The sequence below is a fragment of the Ambystoma mexicanum genome, chromosome 3p, assembly GCF_040938575.1.
Source record: "Ambystoma mexicanum isolate Mex_15411 chromosome 3p, UKY_AmexF1_1, whole genome shotgun sequence".
Taxonomy (NCBI): domain Eukaryota; kingdom Metazoa; phylum Chordata; class Amphibia; order Caudata; family Ambystomatidae; genus Ambystoma; species Ambystoma mexicanum.
The window spans coordinates 870654985-870681128 of record NC_090925.1 but is presented as its reverse complement, the minus strand read 5'-3'; the positions used below and the strand labels follow the sequence as shown (position 1 = coordinate 870681128).

Genomic DNA, 26144 nt, shown 5'->3' with positions numbered 1-26144 from the left:
GGGATGATGACATTTCCCCAATGTGCGGCTCTGCACATCCGAGGCCCTTCCCTTCCAGATGTGGTCGTTAGTAACTGGGAGGGCAGAGCAGATCGTTAGTTTGAATCCCACAGACTCGACAGCCGGTGCACCCATACAAAGCAGGGAAACAATTACAGAGGAAATTAGATTAATAAGCGCCCAATTGGATGCACAATCATGTTTAAGTAATCAAAATTAACCACAGGATCGTCCTCTATAGTTACAGTATCCTTGATCTGTTCAAAAAGGGACTGTTAGAAGTGGGTTCAATTTTTTTCTAGTTTAACTAATGTCCCCAATTCAGTCCACTGATAGAAATTAGTCGGGGTTGGGAGCACTTCATAGCATTATTTGGTTGCATGCAAGTGTTCAAGCCGTGATTTTGCATATGGGTAGCAGTTTGATAGGTGAGAACAGGTGGGTTGAAGAGAGGAGAGTGATCAAGCCTATTCTGCTCACCAGGCCCTGCCACTTTCTGTTTGGCAGGGGCAGTGAGAACATGTCCTCCTCTGGAACAAACCCAATTGTCCGTAGGACCTAAATCTACCCGTCGCTAGACCCATCGCCCCTGGTCTTTGACAGAATTGAAAGTATCTCTTTTATCCTGTCTGGCTCCCCAGGCAGCAACTTTATGCTTCGATAAACAACACGTGGGTTTCGGAAATTCAACTTGAGTGATGGTCGGGCTTTATTTGTGGGGGTCTCCCATATTGGCTGACAATAAACTAGAAGTGCTTAAGGACAGACAATCAATTCCTTAAACTAATTCTGAAGGGGGTGGGTCCGCACAACGCGCAATATCATGTTTTGAACTATTTGTCACGATAACATCCACAACCTTTGCAAAACATTTTTTAAACTCCATCTGTTCAGCTGCAAATTTCAGAAATAAAAGAGAAAGAGAATCTATTTAGGAAATTAGGGTAGAAGTAGTAGATTTTGACATATCCCCTTTTGGTGTGGACGCAGGTTTATCTTCATCGGAGGACTTGGTCCAGGTGTATGCCTCCATGTTGGTGACCAATGCTTCCATTCAGGAGAAGCTGATCGCTTAGTCGCTGTAAGGTTTTCTCCCTGTGAAGCCCCTTGTCCGGGCGAATGTCTTTGAAGTGTTCGGCAGAGCTTACGAAGAGAGCCATTATTATCGATACTGGAACAATGGCTTGAATTGCATATATCGATGGCTGGGACGGTCACTGGCAAAGGCACTGCCCCATGTAATAAATCACTGGTAACAGGATCAGAGGGGCCACTGACCAGAAGATAGTGATTTTAATTTATTAGTCCCAATTCATTTTGACCGCATGTCTTTCCCCCCTTTTTTGTGCGAGGGGCACCCCTGATAGTCCCATGGCTCTTTAGCAGACTGCAGGGGTGCTTACCAGGGTTAATGTGTAATGTGTAAGCTCCGTAGGCAGTACATTTTCCCATCATATCTTTCATGACTTGATGGAAGCGACAAAGGATCAGAGATTAATGTTGTGCTTACCTTCTGACCGGAAAAAACAAGGAGTCGGTCTCAAAGCGTACGGGTGAGAGCGGCGTAGAGCGAAAGATCCCCCCGCCGGTCCTGGATATCAAACTCAGTGGGGTCACACAACCACAGACACGCACACGCAAACACAGGAACACTCCACGCACTCCATGTGGGGTGATCTAGGTGAAGGGCGAGTGGCCTCCTCCCACATTGGTATCAGTGGAAAGAGAGGAGAGACTCCTTTTTAAAAAAAAGTAAAATCCAGCAAGGCAGCAAACAAAATAGAAGATTCCCACACTCACAGGAACACTTCTAGGGTAGAGTGAGGGTGGTGTGGGGTGTTAGGTAACTCCTGGTTTTGATCAGGTTGCTGCCTGTACTCACTAGTGAAGGCCCCCTCCCCATCTTTCTAATGTGCCATGTCACCAATGCCCTTTACCACAATTTGCAATTTGCAGGCTCTTCAGCGGTCCTCAGCACGCCCCAGTGCCCCTCGATGCCTTGGGCTGTGGTGGTCACTCTCCCTACGGGGACCTGAAGGGCTGCCGATAGAGTTCCGTACCTGAGCCGCATACGTGTCCCTCACAAGCGGACTAGAGGAAAGGACCATGGGATGTCTAACACGTCGAGCATGTTGTGCCGCACTGCCGTCACTATCGGGAGTCGAAGTTCAACAAAGCAGCTGCTTCCGACGTTCCAACCCAGCAATTTCCCTCTCATTTGTAATAGACCTTCATTCTTGTTCCTTCCTTTAATCCAAGTCCTTCTCCATCCTAGTCCTTCATCAGAGCCCTCCATCACAGTCCATCATTGTACTTCTACTTCTTCATGGTACTTCTCCACCACAGTCCATTTCTTTCATTATAGCCATCTCTTTCATCATAGTCCTTTGTCATAGCCCTTCTAATTCTACTTCTGTTATTGTTATGTTATAGTGTTTAGAACAGCGCTCTATCACCCAAAAATATCCTGAACTACTCTAGTATGGAAGCTGGTGCATGGTTAGAGACTGAAAAGTCAAGTTCTGATTGTGTGACGGAAATCCAGCAGCTCTGGAATAGAACTAAGACGCGTTGAGAGAGAATTCCATAGGTTATGTGCAAGGATGGGAAAGGATGAGCCACTGTCTTTTTTTCTTTTTGAATTTGGGAATTAAGAGGTTGAATGAGCCAGAGTGAAGGGGTTTAATAGGGGTGTATAGTTGAAATTTGTTTTTAATAAATGCTGGTTAAGAGCCGAATAAAATGCTAAAAGGGAGCAAGTGTAATTTGCACAAAATAGGGGTGAGATGATTTTATTTTTAAAAGCCGGTTACAAGACAGGCTGCTGCATTTTACATTGTCTGTAACTTGTGGAGTGCAAATTATCAGGCAGACAAATTAAATAATGGTGCGGTGCTCCAATATCGATGAGACTAAGGCAGAAACTACAATACTGTGCACAGTTTATGGTAGAAAAGGGAGTATTTGTCAAAGAAATGGAAAATTGGAACATGCTAGAATTAGTGAGAGAATACTCATCGCAATATGCAGTAAAGAAAGATAGCTTACAAGGCATAAATTAGTTTTCAAAAATTGATTAGCAGTTTTTGCTAATTAAAATATTTTTGATTAGCAAATGAACTAATTTGATTAGCAATTCTGTACTAATATTGAATGTCACCAGAATTAGTTGTACCCCAAGATATAGAATTAGCAAGAATGCAGAAATTATTTCTATGTACCTCTGAAGTATAAATAACATCGGTGCAATGTCTGTAAAATGTAAAGGTTCGCTGCATGAATGTGGCCAAACAAATAAAGCTCAAAAATGTTTTCAGTTAAAGGATGTGTGGCTGGGTCATGCAGTCAGTGTTGCAGCACAGTGCTGCGTTCTTCATATTGTTAAGACATCAATTAAAGACTTAGTTTGTGCATGCAATTTTTATTTTATTATATCAAGTTAACATATAGAAAGTGTTTGGCATAAACGGTCATAAGCAACTTTACTTGTTTTAAAATTGGGAAAAACATTTTAAAATGAATGTGTAGTACTAAGAATCTGTGTCTTGAGACATGCATGGTCTGCATGATCTGCTCTTTTTGGGAGAGGTAGGCCTGAAGTCATCATCGGCAACACAAGGACGTCTTGGTTTCATGCTAAAAAATAAATCGACAGCCTTTTTAGATTTGAACTCTGCAGGAGAAGGGCCCTGCTTCTTAATACGAATGAGTGTTTCAACAGTCTCTTCTGATAGGGATGCCCTCCAGTCAGTTTTAACTTAGTTCATGCAGGAAAGCAGCGTTCTACAATGGCATTGGACACAGGGAAAACCCTCAAGATATTTATGGGAAAACATTTTCTTTACTGGAAAATGAAATAGTCTTAGTAATAATATTTCTTTGCACCTAGTTTAATCAAAGCTACGGCTTTACTTCTGATCAGTCAGATATAACCCTAGTTTCTTCCTGTGGTACTCCTGGTCCAAACAGAATATACATGGAGCTGTGTGGGTGAAAGCAGAGGCACATTTTTTGTTTGGGTGTATTTGCCTTTTTTAAGGGAGTAAAAGGGGCTGATACACCCCTTATCTGTAGGGCTGAGGCCACGCCACCGCCACCTATGCATAAAATGCAAATTTCTGTTCTTGCCAGCACTTGTATGGTTGGGTGGGTCAATGATTTGCCCAGGATCACATGCTTTGGTTAAGGAGTGAAGCCACAATTGCTAGCAATTTCTCCAGCATGGGGTCTGGCATGGATTCACATGCTCATGAATATTCCCCGTCGTCAGGCTGGGAATCCTCGATAAAGAAAAATCAGTATCAGTTTCGTTTCTGATCTGTCTTTCGTAGTAGTAACCAATCACTGATCTCTGCGTCATACTGACCACAGCCAATGACTGCCATCTCCCTAAGCCCCGCCTCTGGCAGCCATCTTCAGATTTTTACCGCACGTTCAAGTGTTGGGATCCTCGTGCTATTGCTCTCGAGCTTTAGTGCTTTTTTTCATGCTTTTTCTTAGGAAAATGTTCTCTTTTCGGTCAAAAGAGCCTCAAGCTCCACCGTTTCTTTATCCGATCAACGGGGACCCGTGTCGGATTCTTCTATGCCCCTGAAGGGTGAATATTTTGTCGAGCCACGCTTTTGGAGGACTCCAGGAGTTTCTCAGGCCCATCTCGATCATGGCCCAGGAGAAGAGGAGCTCGACGCCCGGAAAGCTGTTCAGGGTCTGCCCTGGATGCCAGCTTCAGAATGTCTTTAAGGAGGACGAACACTCCCTTTGCCTCTACTGCCTGCATGAGGACAAGACGCACGAGGAGAAGGACTGTGCGTTTTGCGGCAATATGTCGGAGCTGACCATGAAGGACCGCCATCTGCGTCTCGCCAACTGGCTGGAAGAGCCCGTCAGGGGAGAAGAAGAAGAAGAAGTCCGAGCGGTCTTCTAAGACCTTTGAGGGCGCCCCGGCGACGGGGGTCCAACAGAAGGCCAAGCACCGCGAGTCCGCTGGCACCGGGAGCGCCGAATGGTCGGGCTCTACGGGCGCCAGGCAGGGCGGATTCCTCCCCGGCGCCATCAACCATGAGCCAACGCTCTGGCTCGGGTAAGAGGAAGGCCGAGCACCCGGCGAAGCTCCTGGAGAGATCCCGGTCGAGCTCGAAGGCCCCATCGGAGGGGGAGCGAGGCGGTGACCCTCCCCCCAAGGAGAAGGCGGTGAGCGCACCTAAGGTGGTGAAAGCCTTGATCCACCCGGCCAAGGCCTCTATCGAGACAGTCGCGGCGGCCCTGGCTCAGCCTGTGGAGGCGACACCAGTGGTGGCGACCTCGGGGCCCAGAGTCTCCCTGCCACCGCGGAGGGAGTCCTCTTTCATGCCCATCGACAGGACCCCTGTGAAACCTCCGACGGAGAAGAAAAAGGGGGGGCAAGAGGTCGTCGTGGATTCGGCCTCAACCTCTGAGGAGGAGCTGATCGAAGTCTTAGGCCACGGCGTTGGCGTGGAAGAAGACCAGCCCGTCGGGAGGGACCCCAACGTAGGAGACGACGAGAACGTCGAGGGTGCCGACGGGGCTCCTGACCGCCCGTCAGAATCCCCTCAACCAGTGCCGCAAGACAACTCGCCGGCCATTTTGTTGGCTATACAGTCCTTATGCTCGGAGATAAGGACGAGATTGCCGTTACCACCAACGGAGGAACCGCTCCCGACGGGGGACCCGGAGCCAGGCCCTTCTGGGAGCCCTCCTCCTAAGAGAAGAAGGATTCATCCTCCACCTCCTTTTCAACCATTGCACCCTGCTCAGCCCTCCTCCCCGTCCACGACCCGTGGGGATGATACCGGGACTGACACGGCCGCGACGGGTACAGACGACGAGGTTTACGACGAGGATCTCCCGTCGTCACCTCCTCCCCGGGCTTCCCCGCCCGACGAGATTGGATCGTTTCACGCCATGATCGCCAGGGCATCTGAGCTTTTCCAGCTCTGCCCGGAAGAGAAGAAGAAGGAAGGTTTCCTTTATCAACGGCATGAGACCAAGAGGAAGACGGTCCTTGCTGTACCTCTACTGGACGATATCTGGGATGAGGGTCTCGCCCTCCTCAAGAACCCATCCACAACGCCTGGGAGAAGTGATCAGTACGAGAAGAAGTACCGGGTCCCGGACGCGGCCCCCTTGTGCCTTCGGGCACAGCCGACCCCGGACTCGGTCGTCTCCGCGGCGGCCAGGAAGAAAGCGGGGGGGCCTCGACCTCTACGTCAACCTCCCCGCCGGACGGCGAGGGAAAGAAATTGGACACGATGGGACGCAGAGTCATCTCATCGGCTGCGACGACGATTAAGGCTGCCAATGCCTTGGCTATCGTAGCCCGCTACGACAGGGAGTTGTGGTACAAAATCGCCCCCTGCTGGACTTCCTACCAGACGACAAGAGGGCGGAGGCCCTAGAGATCTTGCAGGAAGGAGAAGTGGCGTCGGACCACGCCATTACGATAGCAACGGACATCGCTGACACTGGATTTCGCCAGTTGGGCAACGGCGTGTGCCTTCGGCGGCGTGGATAGCTCAAGGTAACTGACTTCCGTCAGGACGTGCAGACCAGAATCTTGGACATGCCGTTCGACAGGAGCAACCTGTTTGGGAAAACAGTGGACGATTCCCTACAAGCCATCAAGACGGACACGGAAACGGCCCGGGCTCTTGGTGTTCTCCAGCAACGACGGCCGCCCTTTCGGAGCGGCGGAGGCAAGCAGGGTGCCTCCAAAGGTTCCGGCGGCGGATTTTCCACCTATCGTCAAGCGCCCGTTCGTCATCGCAGGAAGCCTACAGGGGACGAGGCAAGTCGGGCAGACCCCGCCGTCGTCGCCAAGGAGGACAAGGCGGCAAAGCCTCGTCGAAGCAGGACTGAACCGGCCGTGGGGACGGGCCCCCACCGAAGCACCCCGGTGGGAGGCCGGCTGGCGAGCTTCGTCAGCATGTGGGAGTCCATCTCCACCGACCGTTGGGTGCTGGACGCCCTGGCCCAGGGTCACGCGCTCGAGTTTCTAAAGAAGTGCCCGCGCGTCCCCCCCATGGCCAGGAAGGAACATCACGTCCCTCAACTTCTCTTGGAGGTAAAGGCGATGCTCAAGAAAGGCGCCATCGAGCTCGTCCCAAAGAGGCTTCGGGGCTCCGGAGTTTACTCAAGATACTTCCTCGTGAAGAAGAAGACGGGAGGATGGCGTCCCATCCTGGACCTACGACAACTGAACAAATTCATCAAGGCACAGAAGTTCCGGATGGTCACCCTCCAGCACGTCCTGGGTCAACTGGAGGAGGGCGATTTCCTGTCGTCGTTGGATTTGGAGGATGCCTACTTCCATATCCCCATCCTAAAGGGACACCGAAAGTTCCTCAGATTCGTGGTCCAAGGGCGTCACTATCAGTTCAGAGCCCTTCCCTTCGGATTGAGTTCGGCATCCAGGGTGTTCACCAAGTGCCTCGCACCGGTGGCGGCGCGGCTGCGCTTGGAGGGGATCCACGTCTACCCCTACCTGGACGACTGGCTCATCCGAGCAAAGACGAAGGAGCTCGCCGCGGAGCACACGGCGAGGACCGTCCAACTACTCACGGATCTGGGATTCTCCATAAACTACGCCAAGTCCCACCTGGTGCCCGCGCAAGACGCACTGTTTCTGGGAGCGAAGCTCGACATAGTGTCGCTTCTGGCCTCTCCGTCGGAGGAAAGGACAAGGGCCATCTTGGGCAAGGTGCAGCGGATGCTGGTTGCGGACGCGGCCAGGGTGAGGTCCATCAAGTCCCTCCTCGGAATGATGTCTCCTTGCATTTATCTCATCCGCCTGTGCAGGCTTCGGATGCGCCCGTTACAGGAGTTCCTGGACGCTCGCTGGATCCAGACGACGGGCAGCTTCGAGGACAGGATCACACTCGACGAGAGCTTCCGACGAGCGATCCGGTTGTGGGGCACATCTGACGGCGGGCATGGACTTCCAGACCCCGGGCCACCAGAAGACAGTGACCACGGATGCCTCCCTGGAAGGGTGGGGAGCGCACACCGAAAACCTGCACGCGAGGGGCCTTTGGCTGCCGGCGGAGAAGTCCCTCCATATCAACGTCCTGGAACTCCGTGCAGTGTTTTGGGCCCTCAGGTCCTTTCTTCCGTCCCTCAAGGGCAAGGTGGTGAGGATCTTCACCGACAACACCACCACCATCTTCTACATCAGGAAGCAGGGCGGTACCAGATCCCCAGCCCTGTCCAAGGAGGCGCAGGGTCTGTGGCATTGGACCGTTGCCCAAGGGATGTTTCTGGTGCCGTTTCATCTGGCAGGAATAAAAAACACCATCGCCGACTCGCTCAGCAGAGAGCTGCGCTCGTGCCACGAGTGGGAACTACGACAGGATCTAGTGGACCGCCTCTTCCGACGGTGGGGCACACCCCAGATCGATCTGTTCGCGACGGCGACGAACTCAAGTGCCGGAGGTTCGCCAGCAGGTTTCCCCAGCCGAGGAGCATGGGCGATGCTTTCTCGTTCCCCTGGGAGGGCCTGTTCCTATATGCGTTCCCTCCATTGCCGCTGCTGATCCGGCTCATCAACCAGCTCAAGAGGTCACGGTGCAGGATGATCCTCGTCGCACCTGCGTGGCCGAGGCAGATATGGTTCCCGGACCTTCTGGACTTGTCAGCGTCCCCGTCAATCATGCTGCCAGTGGACGCGGATCTTCTCTCCAGGGAAGGAGGCGCCATCCTCCATCACGACCCGAAGTTGCTGAACTTGCAGGCCTGGCTCCTGCAGCGTTAGAGTTTGGAGGTTACGACATACTGGCCGACTGCAGAGAGGTTCTTGCAAAGGCCAGGGCGTCCTCAACTCTTAAATGCTACGGACACAAATGGAAGAGGTTCTCTGTCTGGTGCCACGCACAGAAGATGAACCCTCTACGGATTACGGCTCCTCAAGTACTGCCGTACCTGCTGACGCTGGCCAAGGCTGGACTGGCGCACGCTTCCATCAAGGTTCATCTTGCTGCGATCTCCCGATACACCAGAACCACGGGGCGGACGTCTTTGTGGTCTCATCGTCTGGTGAAAGAATTCATGAAGGGACTGTTCAGATCGTTCCCGCCAGTGAAGGCCCCGGCCCCGGCGTGGGAGCTCAACGTGGTGCTGACCAAGCTCATGGGACCTCCGTTCGAGCCTCTGTACTCAGCTCCGTTGAAGTTCTTGTCGTGGAAAACAGCATTTCTTGTGGCCATCACCTCCGCACGACGGGTGGGAGAGATCCAGGCCCTTTCCTGCAAGCCCCCGTACTTGACTTTTCACGACACGAGGGTAGTGCTCAGGATGCACCCCTCCTTCATGCCCAAGGTGCCGTCGGACTTCCACCTCAACGAACCCTTGGTGTTGCCTGTTTTCTTTCCGTCGCCTTCGTCGCCGGCTGAAAGGATTTTGCACTCGCTGGATGTGGCTAGAGCGCTAAAGTTCTACGTGGACCGCACGAAGAGTTTTCGGAAGACGTCACAACTTTTTGTGAACTTTGGACCTGTCAATCAGGGGAAGGCTCTCTCGAAGGCTTCCATTTCCAGATGGCTCTCCGGCTGTATCATGTACTGTCATCGGTTGGCAAACCGACCTCTGCCTGGCCGTCCGAGAGCCCATTCCACCAGAGCGATCGCAGCTACCACGGCGTTCCTATCTGGTGTGCCCTTGCTGGACATCTGCAGGGCTGCTACGTGGAGGTCGACACACACCTTCACGAAATTCTACTGCGTCGATCGGGATTCCAGGGAGCAGTCCAGGGTCGGCCAAGCAGTGCTGCGCAACCTGTTCGCCTAAGGTGAGCCTGGTGAGGAGGTAAGAATTGCTTAATGTTGAGTTTTGGATGTAATGCTTAATGTTGAGCCTTTGCCACCTTCCATGGTTGTGCATGTGTGTACTGCTATGTATTCTTTTATTCATGAGCATGTGAATCCATGCCAGACCCTATGCTGGAGAAGGAACAAGTTACTTACCTGTAACTGTTGTTCTCCAGCATGGGTCTGGCATGGATTCACATGCAAAGCCTCCCGCCTACTCCTCTGCGGCTCTTCACTTGTTCATACTGCCACTTCACGTGCTACCAAATCTGAAGATGGCTGCCAGAGGCGGGGCTTAGGGAGATGGCAGTCATTGGCTGTAGTCAGTATGACGCAGAGATCAGTGATTGGTTACTACTACGAAAGACAGATCAGAAACGAAACTGATACTGATTTTTCTTTACCGAGGATTCCCAGCCTGACGACGGGGAATATTCATGAGCATGTGAATCCATGCCAGACCCATGCTGGAGAACAACAGTTACAGGTAAGTAACTTGTTCCTTAACTTACCTGCCACAATCGTCCAAGCTCTAATTAGTACACATTTGTTTTGGGTTAAACAAGAGCCACAATGGTCTTGTTTATTTGCAAAGTACACCCAAAGCAACCTCCTTGGAGTATTTGCACCACCCTGAATCGAAGACTACACATCTCAGAATGCAAAACCAGTTTGATCTCATGGATGAACTCAGCTTTAAAAAGAAATGGCTTTGAGTCACTTTCTGTGCAAATGTGGTGTTTAAGGCATCTAACTAACTTATTTACACATTCATGGGACTCTTGACAGTCAGCTTTGCTAAATGGTCTCCCGTTTCCTCTTGCTTCCAAGCACTATTCTGCTTCAAGTGCTAACATGATGATCCCAAATCTATTAATTGCAAGTTGTAGTTGCTGCTGACAGGAAAGAACAAATGATTTAGCTTTCTGCGGGCTTTATCAGTGCAGAGCTGCGTGCTAGCAAAGGGCTCTGGGACAAATATTTTGCCCACCAAATGCACACAGTCCTACAATTTTAAACACAGCCTGCTCAGAAAAGCTAATATGCTTTAAATTGTGATTGAAAGAAGGCTTTCTGCCAGCACTGGCAGTGCTTTTAGTGCGGGTCTGAGCGCAAGCAAGTGGCTGGTATTGATATTTCTCCCACCCAAACGGGCAGGAGAAAATTAATTCCCAGAGCGGCCACCTGCACCAATAACACATCCTGCTTGGAGAAGGTCTTTGAATAGTCCACATTAAAAAGATATTTTTAGAATAAAAAGTTGGGCTAGGCTTTGCTTACCTCTCAGGCCCGTTGTTATCAAGTGGGAAGGTCCCCTCTGCCTAATCTTCCTCTACACTGCACACCAATTCCTACAAAATAGGCAAAAAGCAACTCATTTACCTACCCACAACAATGCACTCACTCTGGGGGGGGGGGGGGCACGAGAATCAACAGCCGAACAAATGCCAGCGCAGCCACTTGCCAACACCCAACCCAGCAATCGGGGACAGCGTTGGGGCCTTTCGCCTTTACAAACAAAAGAGGCCTCGAGCCTCTTGGGGGGAGAAGGTCCAGCAACTGCGCCCATGGTTCCAGTCCGCAAAGCACAGCAAACAAAGTTCTGGGGCTTTTAATCTGCACTTTGCAGTGCTCACATTAAAATTATGGCCAGTGTAAAACTTCCTAATGGCTCTGGCTGCCTGCCTCCTGATAAATTCAGCAGCTAACTTCCATGCACCACTGCAGGCTGCTCGGACTGGCCTATATAGGGCAATATGCCCATGGCTTAACCAAAAACACAAAATGCTTGTGTGGGCCCATTTATTGGGTCAAAGTGAGCCAACTTTTTGACTATTGTGGGCCAGTTTGATGAGTTATTGGAGTCCAGTAACTCCTCAAACTGGCCCTAATGGTTAATAGTTTTGACCCGTGGTGCTGAATTAAAATGTACAATTTGCATCACCTCCCCCTTGGCTTATTCAAACAACGTCACAAAAGAAATTAATTCACTGTGGAGCACTTTTTCGGTTGGTGCCCGAGACAATTGTATTCCCCAGTCCGACCCTGCCCCACTGTTTCCATCAGCAGCAGTGGGGAGAACGGGGGCACACGTCTTCACCCGGGACTGATGCTGCTTACTGTGGGTGCTGGGTGTTAGAGAGTGGCTGAACAGGCGGGAGAAATATTATTGCCAGCCACTCTCTAACACCCAGCACCCGCCGTAATAAAGGCCGTCTACGAGCAGAAGGGTGCATTATTACGGCGGGTGCTGGGTGTTAGCATGTGGCGGGTCAGTACACAACGATGGATAGAGGGAGGGCCAGTTACTAGTCAGTTATTAAGTTACTTGCCACCTCAATTCTAAACATACACCCAGCACACTGGTTCTTACTCGCCAAAGGTCATTTACAGTTGCACACAGTTTGAGCCTTTTCTCTAGTATTTGTGATATGTGAATTGTGCAGTATGTGTTGTGTAAGATCTGTTGTGTTATTTGTTCCGGTCCTTTCCTTCAAGCCATATACCAATGCATAAGAAGGCATCCATGTGAATTGGAAGGTGTGGCGGGCATAAGGTATAACTGGCACGTTACCAGTTTTGGGGTGCGTAAGTGGTCAGAGAAGGCATGAATGCTCAAAAAGGATGAAGTTGAAAAGGCAAGACGGCATTTAATGGTACGTAGGCATTAAGAGACAGGACATTAAAAAGAATGCAGCCTTGGAGACGAAGGAGGTTTGGCAAGCATTGCAATCGTGTCTTAAAGGTATCCAAAGGGTAAGAGGCTTGTCTGGCAAAAGGAATGCTGTAACGTAATGGGTCATGGAATGCGGAACAAAATATAGTGAGAGAATAACTTCTATATGGAGACCAAAATCATTTGTTTGCTCAAATTCGAGGGAGGTTAATGCAGAAATGTCATGTTTAATTGGGAGTGATAGGATTTCTGCCAAACTCGTAATAGTAATTAAAAGGACACATAACTAGAAAAAACCCTATTCCCATGCCTAGAATATCGTGCAGACTGGAACTCTGTTCTCTTCAAAGGTACCTTAAAAATGTCTTTGGTGAGAGCAATTAGCCATGTCTAGTCTCGCTGCTAGAGGAAATGAATGCCTACCCGTACCTAGCACTTGGGTAGTCCCCTCCACGGTTCCATATCTGATCCTGCACCCTGGCGTCAATAATGTGCTCTTATTTAAATACCTGTGAAAATCACTGTATTCAGTGTTACCAGTAGCATCGCTAGGGGGGGCAGTGCCCCCCTCTGAAATCCTGTGCCCCCCCTACCTAAGGCGAGCAGTGGCCATGTTCTCCGTTTGTGGTGTTATTTGTGACACTCCTGAGACCAATGTCTGCCTATCACGCGGCAATACTCCTTTTGTCTCAAAGCTAGTAGTGATCGAGCAACTTGCAGGCCCTCCCATCAGAATGTAACCGCGAATCTGCTAATGATGGGCCATTAGTCACTGAATAGTTTTGTGCCTGCATTCTGATAGGAGGGGAGGTGCAGTGGGGTGTGGGTAGTTCTGTCGTGCACAAAAGCCTATCTGCAGGAGTGTTTGTGACGTCACACCTCATAGGCGGCTCCCCTACTTTTGTCTGTGCCCCCCCTACTTTTTTCTTTGGCCCCCTCTGTGCCCCTCCTAAATTTAGACACCCAGCACCCGCCGTAATAACGCCACCTGCTGCTCGTGGACGAGCAGCAGGCTGCGTTATTACGGCTGGTGCTGGATGTAAGTGGCTGATGATGATAGTTCTCCCGCCCGTTCAGGCAGGAGAAATATTATTCTCAGCCACTTGCTAACACCAGAACCCGCTGTAATAACGCAGCCTGCTGATCGCAGAATGCCTTTTGAAAGGCCTTCTACGAGCAGCAGGCTGCATGATTACGGCAGGTGCTGGTCTCAGCAAGTGGCTGAGAATAATATTTCTCCCGCCCGAACGGGGGGGGGGGAGAAATATTATCATCAGCCACTTACACCCAGCACCCAACATTCCAAATCAAAAGGGCCCTGCTCCCCCACCAAAACCTCCCTGGCACTCAGTGACTCCATCAGCCTCCTTTCCTCTACAAAGTTGAAGCCAGAGTGTGAGAGGGGGGCAGAGATCCTCCTCTCAGGTCAGGAGGATGCCGCATCCGGGCTGGGCTCACAACATTGATACAATGTTTTGAGCCCAGCCCGGGTGCTTCTGCCTTGCCTGCAGTGCACGCTGTGCACAGAGGCAGGCAGAACTTTAAAGGTACAATCTTTTTTGTTGTTGTTGTTGTGGAAATCATATTGCATTAACTGCGACATGATTGTTAAAATATACAGCAAACCGGCATTATTATATCGCAAATGGTGATGCGATGCCGCTTATTTTATGCCTTGGTTTATCAATGAACTTAAACATAGATTTCTAATGGAAATTCCTGCTCTTATCCTTCTCGATCTCTCTTCCGCCATTGACACAGTCAACCATTCCATCCTCATACAAATGCTCCACAATACCATTGGTATCTCGGAACGGGAACTGGACTGGCTGACATCCTTCGTTACTGACCACTCTTCCCCAGTCATCCTGGGCACCTTCTCCTCTCCTACTTCTCCCTCCACCTGTGGTGTCCCCCAGGGTCTATCCTCTCCCTCTGGCTCTTTAACATCTACCTTTCTCTACTTTCACGCCTCATCTCCTCTTTCTCCTCCAACTTCCAGTGTTACGCAGCCGACACAAAGCTCTTTTTCAAACTCTCTGCCGACCCTCTTGCACCCTCCATCATCCCAGACTGCCATCCAATCCTGGTGCACCGCCAATGATCTCTGCCTCAACGCCTGTAAAACTGAGATCCTTCCCATTGGGACCTCTGCTCTTTCCTTCTTCCCTTCACCGTGGCCTTCCTCCTTGGGCTCTCCCCCTGCACCCTCTTCTGAAGTCAGAAACCTTAGAGTCATCTTCGACGCTTCCCTCTCCTTCCTCCCTCACACTCAAGACATATCCAAGAAGTCCCACTTTCGGCTCTTCCTTCTCAAAGGAATTCTCACTTTTCTCACTTTCCCCCAGAGGCACCATGTGACCCAAGCCCTGGTTCTCTCTAGGCTTGACAATTGCAATAGCCTCCTCCTGAATCTACCATCTTCCACTCTGTGACCCCTCCAGCTAACCCAGAATAGGGCAGCAAGACTTATCCTTGCCCTTAAACCCAAGGACCGCACTCTCTCCTGCACTAAAAATCCTCCACTGTCTCTCGGTTGCTGCACTGATTAAATTCTGCATCATCCACAAGGCAGTCTGGGCCCAGCGACTACACTATCTCCAACCTTAGCTTACTAAATACTCTCCATCTAGACCACTAAACTCCTCTGACTCCAACTCTCTGTGTGTAAAGCATTTTGCTAGCAGTGGGCTGGTGGTCGTTTGCCTTCTGCTGCTGGCTCCCTCCTATAGAACAGCCTCCCCCTCCCTCTACGCCTTGAGCAGGATCTTCTTAAATTCTGGAAGCTCCTTAAGACTCTCCTCTTTACCTTCTCCTTCCCTTCTTCTCTTCCCTACTAATCCCTCAGTTGCTGTGATTGGTGTTCTGGGCCCTTATGCATCCTTGGGTTCCTGTCCTCCGCACCCAATTGGCCAAGCTTCTGTCTATCCTCTGCACTTGCACCCTACGTCCTGAAGACTTGCACTTACACCCCTCGCGGCTCCTGGCTGTGTTGTACTCAACACCCCAAGCATTTCATCCCAACACTTAGCCCCCTGCCCTCTTCCTTGCTCCAATTGCATGTTCTGAATACTCACAAGGCATAGTAGGTTTGTCCTCTTTTTCCTTTTCTCCCCTCTGCTCTAAAATATTGTGTTTTTATCTATTACAATGTACCCACCCACCCCTGCTCCCTCCCTTGCCCTGTGGGCACTTTGAAACAGTATTGTCTTATTGTATAAGCGCCTAACAAGCAAACAATAAATAAAATGAAGTGGCAGGGGTGGAGCAGGGACCCATGTCTGCTGGCCACCAGAATTATTGGTGTTCTCCCACCACTAGCATTTAGGTTTTTCTCTAACTGAGCTTTAGCCAATTATGAGCCATCCAGGTATTGATAGCAGATCAACAATTCCTGAATTGAGAAGAATTGACAGAAGATTGATAATCTAATCCTACTGGGAAAACATTGAGGGAACACATTTCCTCAATATGGTGGACAGAACAGAGCACACTGTCAGCAAAAGGAAAAAAGGGAAATAGAATGAAAATTTGAAAATTGGCCAGATACCGAGGGTCAAATGTGGATTTCTTGAGTAATGGATTGATTTTAGCATATTTGAAAGGAGCAGGTTGGATCCCTGAGGAAAAACAGGATTACATAAAGAAAAGTAGGAAATGGAATAGATAAAGGCATGTGATTTTTTTACAGTCTTTGCTGAAATAGGCTCAAGTGGGGAACCAGATTGGACTAGTCTAGAAAAGTCTTGGATTTGAGGTAAATTGCTGAAAAGGCATCAAAGCAGCGGGGGAAGGAGAAAAGGGGGGAAATCGCAGCCAGGAAAAAGAGATGATATTTTTACAAAAGTTGTTAATTTTGTCAGAAAAGAATCAAGCAATAGTACAGTAAAGAGATAGGAGAGACCCTAGCAGGGGAGGTTGTCAATTCATTGGTACCAGAAAATAACTCTCTCTTGGAATAAGTGGCTGCTGAAACCTTTGCTGAGACATATAACTTAATAGCAGCAGTAATTGCGGCTGGATGCTCTTGAGCAGCTTTATAGTAGAGGATGTTTGGTTCAGTGTCATATGCATGACACCACCTGTGCTCCAGGTTCCTACAGTAGGACTTCACATTTTGAATTCAGGAGTGTACCAGGGATCAGAAGGTCGGGCCTTGAAGAATGAGATCTACAAGGCTTTATCTAAGTGTGCAGTAATGTCATAGGTGCATTGGGAGTAGGCCCCTCAGGGTCCATTGACCATGAATTAGTGAGTGCCACAGAAAAAGCATGGGATAGAGCAGAGGAGTTAAATAAGTTCCAATTGCATGCAAGAGTGGCAGCAGAAGAAATAAGATGGGCGTTGGATGTAGAGGCAATGAGTATTAAAAAGGAAATTACCACTTTCGTGAGCTTAGGGCCCTTTAGGAACGTGCAAATGTAATAGATGGGATCATACAGAATAATTCAGAGTCCAAATAACAGAAAGTACTCAGGAAGATTATCTAAAACATGGAGTTTACACCGAACATCAACGGACATACGCTCAGGCTCTCAGTGATATTTACACAAAACATAGTTTTTATACCAAAAATACACCAGAGGTGACATCTTACTACGTGTCAATAGTGAAAAAGCTATGAAGGGCCGGGATTGGCTAAGGGAAACCTCTAAGTATATTTTTCTATAGGAGCTAGGATTGTGATTGGCTGTCCACTATCAGGTGGACAACATCTGCCTACCTCTAACACATGTCATCTTCAGAAACATTAGATACACAGTTTCACATTGGTCTTCAAACTATAAGGTCCTTCGTTATATGGACGAATATGGATACAACCTAGCAAGAAAGATTTCAGGAAATGTGGGACATGCACAATGTGCAGATATGCACATGATACTGCAGAGATGTTTATTGATAAAGGAACAGCAACCAAAATTGAGGACAGTATCAACTGTAGATCTAAGTTTGTTGTATACACAATAATCTATATCTGTAACTGAGTGTATATAGGAAGTACAATAAGGGAACTAAGGACTAGGATAAGGGAACATTTGGCGACTATTGGGAATCAAGACCCTACATTTCCTTTAGCACAACACTGGCAAACCTATCACCGGTTGGAGAACAAGAGAAGAACAAGTTACTTACCCCTGGTACCGTTCTTTCGACTGGATGGTCCTACAACGTATTCCTCATCTTTGACATATAATGTCCAGCTTCAGCGACCTCGGAAAACTTTTTTGGCAGGGGGCGCCATGCGTTGATGTTGTCGATTCGATGTCACTCGAGGTCCTCCGTCGAGGATGATGTCACCGGAGAGTATCTGTAGCACGCGCGGCGCCCGTTGGCCTCAGTTCTGTTTTTCCTCCTCCTGTAGTAGCAGAGAAGCCCTTCAAAACGGGCATTACCCTACTCGGCCTTGGTGGAGCAGAAGCTGTAATAGCATAGGAAATTCTACAGAGGGGTAGGTTGGGAGGGCAATGAGGAATACGTTGGAGGAACTTCCAGTTGAAAAAAGGTTACCAGGGGTAAGTAACTTGTTCTTCGAATGGATTGTGTCCTCCAACGTATCCCTCATCTTTGACAGACTCCCAAAGCAGTATTAATGAATGGAGGAGAGTGTGGAATTTTATACATTACACATTTTCAAGGGCAGAACAAAACACTGCCTTGCCAAAAATGACATCTTGTGAGTGGGTGGTATCCAGAGCATAATGTTTTGTAAAAGTGTGTACTGATGACCACGTTGCAACATCACAGATATTCCTAATAGGAACCCCTCTTTGGAGGGCTGTAAATGTAGCTATGCGCGCAAACCTTCGGGCGTTGTTTCCTGAGAGCCGATAGCACTCAGAAATTGCCAAAATTATTCACCTAGATAAGGTCTGCTTAGTAACAGCCTGACGTAACTTGCGTCCTGTATACCCTATGAATAACTGATCATCAAGCCGTATTTTGGATGTCCTCGAAATGTAAAAGCTTAATGCTCTTCTAGGATCTAACCTATGAAATCTTTTCTCCTCCTTCCCAGAGAGAGGTGGAGGGTAGAAGGAAGGCAGGATCATTTTCTGGTTCAAATGAAAATCCAAAATGACTTTGGGTCAAAATGAAGGTTTGACCTTCAAGACAACTTTGTCGTTGTAAAGGGTGGCTTTACTGACAGTGCCTGCAACACGCTCACTCTGTGTGCTGAGCAACCAATAGAATGGTTTTAAAGGTCAATAACCTTAGAGGACACGTGTGCAAGGGTTCAAAGGGTGCACACATTAAGAACTTTAAAACCAAATTTGGTCCCAAAAACGGAACCGCAAAGGAGATGGAGGATACACATTAGTAAGTCCTTTCAGGAATTGATTTACCAGTGGCATTTTGAAATTAGAGCATTCCTCTGACGAGCGCTTAAAAATGGACAGCGTCGCCAAATAGCCTTTAATGGTACCAATCTGGAGCTCCAAATTGGCTAAAGATAGAAGGAAGGACAATAGGTCCAGAGTTTTGCATAGAAACGGGTCTGCATTATTTTCCTTGCACCAGTTGCAAAACTTGTTCCAACGGCAATGGTACCAAGATTTTGTTGCTGGTCTTCTACCCGAAAGCAACACCTCCATAATGTCATCCAGAAGGTCCCAATCCTTATACCTCAACCTTTCAGAAACCAAGCGTGAAGGTTGAGAATGTTGAACTTTGGATGGAAAACCTGGCCCTCCTCTCGAGAGAGGAGATCCTTTCTGTGTGAATGACATATCGGAGGACAGATGGACAAGCCTAGAAGGTCCGGGTACCACGTCCTCCTGGCCCAATCCGGAGCAATTGGGATCATGTGCTTCCTGAACTTTCTCAACCTCCTTATTACGTGAGGAATGACGGACACTGGAGGAAATGCATATAGGAGTGGAAACTCCCAGTCCACCACAAATGCATCTCCTAGCACTCCTCTTGAGGGAGATTTCCTGGAGCAATACAGTTCAAACTTTCGGTTGACACTAGTCGCAAACAGATCCACTTGAGGGGTTCCCCAAAGGGTGAAGATCTCTTGAAGAACTTCCTGAGCTTGTTCCCACTCGTGGGAGACTGTGCTTTGCCTGCTCAGGCCGTCAGCCGCAGTGTTCTCCTCTCTGGCTAGATGAACCGCTGATAGGGAGCTTCCTTCTTGAATTGCCCAGAACCAGAGCTGCATTACCTCTCTGCACAGTGGTAGTGACCCTACACCTCCTCTCTTGTTGAGGTAATGCATGGCCACTGTATTGTCTGTCATTATCAGGACATTATGTCCCCCCGGAAAGAGCGCAGGAAGGCCTTCAGCCCTAGTCTGATCGCCCTCAGCTCTAAAAGGTTGATATGTAGTTTGGATTCCGATGGAGACCAATGACTGCTGGCTGTCAGATCGTTGGTATGGGCTCCCCACCCCGTGAGTGAGGCGTCCTTTACTACTGTTATCTCCGGCCATGGTTGCCAAAAACGTTCTCCCTTCAGAATATTGACCTTGCAGGCCCACCACAGAAGATCCTGTGAGACCTGGGTTGGAATCTGAAGTCGGTCCTACATCTTCCCTGATAACTGGGACCATTGTGTTCTTAAAGCCCATTCAAGGGATCTCATCCTCAGGCGGGCTTCTGGCACCAGCAGAAATGCAGAATGCCATAAGGGTGAGCAACCTCAAGAAATCGAAGGCCGGAAGAAACTGGGCACTCTGAAATTTGATAACCATCTGAAGAGTGTCTTGAGCCCTCACCTTGGGTGGCGAGCTCTTTCCCAAGGATGTGTTTTAATACAGCCCCAATGTACTGGAGCTGTTGAGAAGGTATCATGTGGGACTTCTTGTAATTGAGGGAGAAGCCCAATCTGTGAAGAGAGTGGCAGGTGGGTTTGAGAGGATCCACGTCTTGTGCAGAGTAACGCGCCCTGATCAGCCATCATCCAAGTAGGGGTAGACGTGAATCCCCCCGCTCCTGAAATTCACTGCCACTACCACCATTAGTTTGGTGAAATCCCTTGGGGGGGAGGTCAGCCCAAAAGGCAGAACTCGAAATTGATAGTGAGAACCGCCAACCGCGAACCTCAGGTATTTTCGGTGCTTGAGATAGATTGACACATGAAAATAAGCATCCTGGAGGTCCAATGACACCAACCAATCCTGAAGTTGGAGGGCCTGAAGGATCTGAGAAAGTGTGACCATCTTGAACTTGTCCTTCCTCAGGAACTTGTTCAAGTATCTCAGATCCAAGATGGGTCTCAGTCCTCCGTCCTTTCTGGGTATCAGAAAATATGGGGAATACCATCCCTTGTTCCTCTCCGCTACAGGTACCGGTTCTATAATCACCTTTCTCTAGCAGGGTTAAAACTTCCTGCACAATGAGCGGATCCGGAATCCTCAAAGAGTGGTTTCCCGGTGGAATGTTCCAAGGTCGTCTTATAAAAGGAAGGCAGTAACCATGGGCTACGGTTTCTAGAGCCCAAGCATCCGAAGTAATGTCTCGCCATTCTTCTACATGCAGGTGGTTCAAGACCTCAAAGTGGTTTTGTGGCGGCTACTGCACAGGCTGATTGTAAGGAGGCTGCTGCTTGAGCTGGTTTAGCACCTCTACCTCGTCCACCACGGTGAATTCTTCTCTGGCCTCTTTGACTGGCCATTCCTCTCGCCCTTCCAACTGAGAAGTAGAAGCGAAAAGATCTACCCCTCCAAGGTTGTCCACTAGTATGAAAAGGCTGAGGTTGCCTAACAGCGGCGCCTAAAGACTTGGCTGCCGCCTTCGAGGTCTGCAACTTCTCAAGGCTCTCGTCTGCCTTGTTGTCAAAAAGTTGAGACCTGACAAAAGGCATGTTGAGAAGCCTAGACTGAACACCCGATGCAAAACCAGACTTCCTCAACCAAGCAAATCTGAGCGTGACAGTGCTGGTGGCCATGGATCTGCAAACACTATCTGCAGTATCCAATCCCGATTGCAGGGATTTACAACTAGCTTCTTTGCCGTCCTTAATAATAGCCAAGAAGCATCCCTTTCTTCCCCCTCGGGAATATGCTCTGCTGCCCTAGATATGCAGTCCCATAGAGTGTACGAAAATGTTGCTAGGGCACAAGTTGAGTTGGCAGATTTCAGTGCCATGCTCCCTGTTGAAAACACCTTTCTCGCCCATCCATCTACACGCTTGTCGTCCCTATCAGGAGGGATGGTAGGGTACGCTGCTTGTCTTGAGGTAGCTGTAGCTGCCTGCACCACCAGACTCTCCGGAGTGGGGTGTTTTGACGGGTAGTCAGGGTCACTGCTGGAGGTGTTGTATTTTCTTGCCAGATTCCTGTTAACTGCCGGATTGGTCTCCAGAATTTCCCAGTTTGAAGCCACCCTTTTCTGTAATGCCCCATAAAAAGACAGAACTGGGTCAGTCTGCGGCCCTCTAGCCAAAATATTGGTCAGATCATCTACTTCATAAGGAAGTGGTGGCTTACTCCACCCCAGATACTCCACTACCTTCGACATCAGTTGCCTGTACGAATCATCAGCATGTTCGCCAGGCTCGGGTCTCCCAAACTCTAGTTCAGGTGAAGTGTCTACACCACTTGCAGATTGGTAACTATCCTGCAAGTGCTTAATTCTGGACTCCTCTGTTATTGTACACTCTGGGACATTGCATGTCCCATATTGCAACCCAAATGGAGCATCTTCTTCCTCAGAACATTCTTCATCTTCATAAATTGAAGAGTGACTTGAAAAACTCTTTCCTATGAAGAGGCGTATACATTTTTTCAGGTTTTGAAAGTGTCATCTTCGATGACGTCGAAGGTTTTATTAGCGCCGACAAAGAAGAGGCACTCGACTTTGGTGGAACAGCCAGCATATGTGGCGCAACTGCACTCAAAGGCTTCCACGTCGATGTTGAGGGTCTGAAGGGTGTCGAAGACGCCGTCGACGTTGAGGGCCTGGCAGGCGTCGAAGACATTGCTGGCGTCGAAGGTCTCGATGGCGTTGAGGACCTCGACTTTTCTTTGTGCTTGACATCGGAAGAAGGCCTTGTGGGCTCCTGATGCTTATCGGGCTGCTTTCCCATGCTAGAGGGCACGCAGGATTTCGTGCGAGACCTAGCCTTACCGGCTTGCTCTGAAGGCTTGGTTGTAGCATGATCCTGTTGTTCGAAGATTTTTAACATTTCCTTACAGAAAGCCTCCCATTTAGTTGGGGTAGATTTTTGTTGTGGGACAAACAACCCTTTTGGGTGAGGCATCAGACGAAGAAGTCGATGAAGGCGACCTCTGCTGCCTTCTCTTCAACTTCTTCGAAGATGACGATGAGTGGTGGGACCCACTACTGGACCTAGAAGGCTTTGCCTTCTTCCTCCGATGAGTGTCTCCTCTCGACTTATCGGTCGAAGGCCTAGCAGGTCGGGGCTTAAGGGATTTGGGAATTTCCCTACCTGGAGTTTCCCCTTCTGCTCCCTCAAGGCCTTTCCAGTCATGGACCGGCATTTAGAACAACTGGTCGTGTCGTGGTCCTCCTTAAGGCACCACTAGCAGACTCGATGCAGGTCCGTTAGGGACATCTTGGACTCGCAATCTCAGCATTTTTTTAAGCCGGTCTTCAGTGTTGATGGTGTCGAAGATGAAGACATATTCGATGTTTTATTACAACTGTCACAAAATGAGGCATGTCGAATCTCATGCTGTCGCAGAAAAATGGAACTGAGGCCAACGGGCGCTGCGCGTGATACATATACTCTCCGGTGAAGTCATCCTTGACGGAGGCCCTCGAGGGACATCAAATCAACGACATCGATTCACGGCGCCCTCTGCCGAAAAAGCTGCACATTATATGTCAAAGATGAGGAATACGTTGGAGGGCACTATCCATTCGAAATATCAGATATATTGGCCTGAAAAAGATTTAAATGGGTAAAAGGGGGAGCAACAAAGAGATGTTGCTTAAGCAAGCTGAGGCAAAGTTAATCTGTAAACATCAGGTAACAGAGATTGGTCTAAATAAAGATAATGAGAAGGACTCATTTCTGTGAGAGCGTATCCAACAACATAGTAAGTAGTCGCAGTTAGGTATTTAATACACTACTTTACAGAACTAGGAGAAACCAATACAATCACAAACGTTCGAGAATGTTTAATAAGACAATAATAGGGTGAGCACAGAAGCTATGTAAATATGTTGATTTTCCTCCTTTGGTTAGATGGAAAATAATTATATACTAACGTAACCCAGTTTAATTACCAACTCATATCTTAAAAACAAAATACGAATAGAGCATTGAATATGAGTCAAACAGATCATTCTGATAATGGAGCTATATTAATCAAGACAGCTGCTGTCCAATGCAATGCGCTTCTCAATCCGTACCCATTGCCATAGCAACGCTTATTTTGAATATGTAAGTAGCGAGCATATCAGCTCGGAAAAGTGGGATTGGTTCTAGCCATTTAAATGCATTTCTCAATTAGCAAAAAGTGGGATAGCAACACTGATTCAAATATAAAACATAAAAGTAGTGATCGCTGACAGGAAAATAATAAAAATGTTTGGAAAAATGTAATGGTGAAAACAATAGAAGGTTGAAACTTAATATAGGTCAAGAAACTGCTTGCATAAGTTTGCATGAATGTCTTAAATAAAAGTACAACTTAATAGGAAGGATGGCCGCACTGTTTGTCCATACAATAGGGATCTGGTGAGGCTTCCCAAAATATTGTAGCCGCTCATGTTGGTGAGACGCAAAAGATGCAGTAATTTCCGGATCACCTAGGAAACAACTGTAAACAATAGGGAGATGGCGCCGGCTGCTCATAAAGAACATGAGAGCCGACGCGAACATTCGGAGCGGCTAACAAGCCGCTAAGGAAAACAGGTAAGAGTTTCAGACTGTTATTATATTGATCAGATCTGGGGTTGTGTCAAAGAATTCCGACTTTATAAGAGTGTCCGGATACGGTAGATAAAATGTGAATGCTGAGCATTTGAACTGAACCAAAGCGCAAAATAGGTTAAGTGCGCTAAGATTTTCTTAGAATGACATTCTACAATTGAGCAGGAAACGGGATTCATGATCATGTATATATTTACAGGAGGGATTAACCCATTTATAAAGGAGGACACAAAAAGGGCGAACGAGTGAAACAGACAAAAATGCAAGGAAGGTAAGGAAGCAGTCCAAACACTGTATTAAATAAACACATGAGACTGATCTCACTGAAGGATTTTCGACTAATAAAATGCAATAAATGGAATAAGTAAGGAATATGTTGTGACAAAACATGTAAGACAAATTCATGAGAACATGTGACATATGAGAGATATCCTAACATGATATGTATATATCTTTTCTTTCATTCTCTTTTACCATTCCTAACAAATCCCCCCCACTTCCAACCCTCAATTTCTGTCATTTTCATTTTTATCTTTATTCATAATGCTTATTAATATCTGTGAATATTGTTAAAAGCATGTTAGAAATATAACCCGGATTTGAAAAAGGCTCAGAAGCCGAAACACGTGTCATCCTGAAGGGCTGAAATGTTAATTTAAGAAATAAATGGAGAAAGATTTAACAAGGTTTGGCGCATCTTTCAAGAGTATCTGCAGTAAACTTTCGAATAATGGAGTTCGTTTTTTTCTCCGTATTACTCTAGAGACGCGACTCATAGGTCAGAATTCACAGGCATCAACGTCGCATGGTCACTTTTTTCTGATATTTTTTCTGATACGAAGGATAAAAAACCAACACACTTGGTTTAAATCTAGGTTGCTCCCAACCTGAAGTCTGTCGCAGAGTAGAATTCCGAGAAGGAAGGCTTGAATTCCTAATCTGTGCCGAGTAGGAAAAAGACAAACGCACAATCTTAACCTTCTCATTGGCAGGATTGCATAATAGTCTTGAGTGCAAAACATTAGAAGAACTCTGGGCTGGAAAAAGTTACTACAAGAAAGTCCCCTGATATGATTTTCCTATTAAAGTCCATCCAATTGACTCTTCTTGCCATGAATTTGTTCCTAGAAGTTCTTGGTGCTACCGCTGGTTAACAAAGAGCCCTCTATTCCTTCCTTGGGGTATTTGTTAGTTGATTAATCACTCCTTCCGCTATCCCTCATTAGCGCCTTTCAGATTTTGACATTTCTTCATCGTGTCCCCAAAATTGCCTCCAAGTAAGCATTGAGGGAACCCTTTTGAGAACTTGGGTAATAGTCCTGCTGGGGCTATTTTGTTTTTTTAACAGCTTTCATATTCCGCTGCGCTGTAGAATTCTGTTTCACCATGGCTGTCGCAATTTGAAGGGGTACTCAATTTAAAGTACAAATGCAATGCAAACACTGTACACACTCTTGGCAATTAATAAAAACAGGCAGTATACAGACAAGAAATGGCGGAATGTGGTTAAGAAAATAAATAAAAATATTTAAACCAATAGCACTGAAAAATAAAGAAGTTATAAAACCAACAACAATACAGTTGATATAATCATATCAAATCATATAACGTTGTTAACCGAATTAGCCAAAACTAGTCGAACAGTTAAAAGGAAAACTTGCATGAAACACAGCTCCACAGACCCGTAGTCACCGCAACCCACGAGCAAGCTCCTTAATATACTTCAGGCAAATCCCCATCTCAAGAAAGTTTGGGGGCTGCCAAGGGGGATAAAAGTGGTTGCAGAAGAGGGGGCTAAGGCCCAC

The 26144-nt window shown here is 47.9% G+C and overlaps 1 long non-coding RNA gene across 5 annotated transcripts in view; it reads left to right on the top strand.

The window, feature by feature from the left end:
• The window catches only part of LOC138581033 (uncharacterized), a 470134-nt gene that overhangs the window by 86517 nt on the left and 357473 nt on the right, over nucleotides 1-26144 (top strand). For all 5 annotated transcript variants that reach the window (XR_011304409.1, XR_011304408.1, XR_011304407.1 and 2 more), the window contains one exon: nucleotides 24539-24610. This is a non-coding gene — a long non-coding RNA (uncharacterized lncRNA). The remainder of the gene's footprint in view (nucleotides 1-24538; nucleotides 24611-26144) is intronic.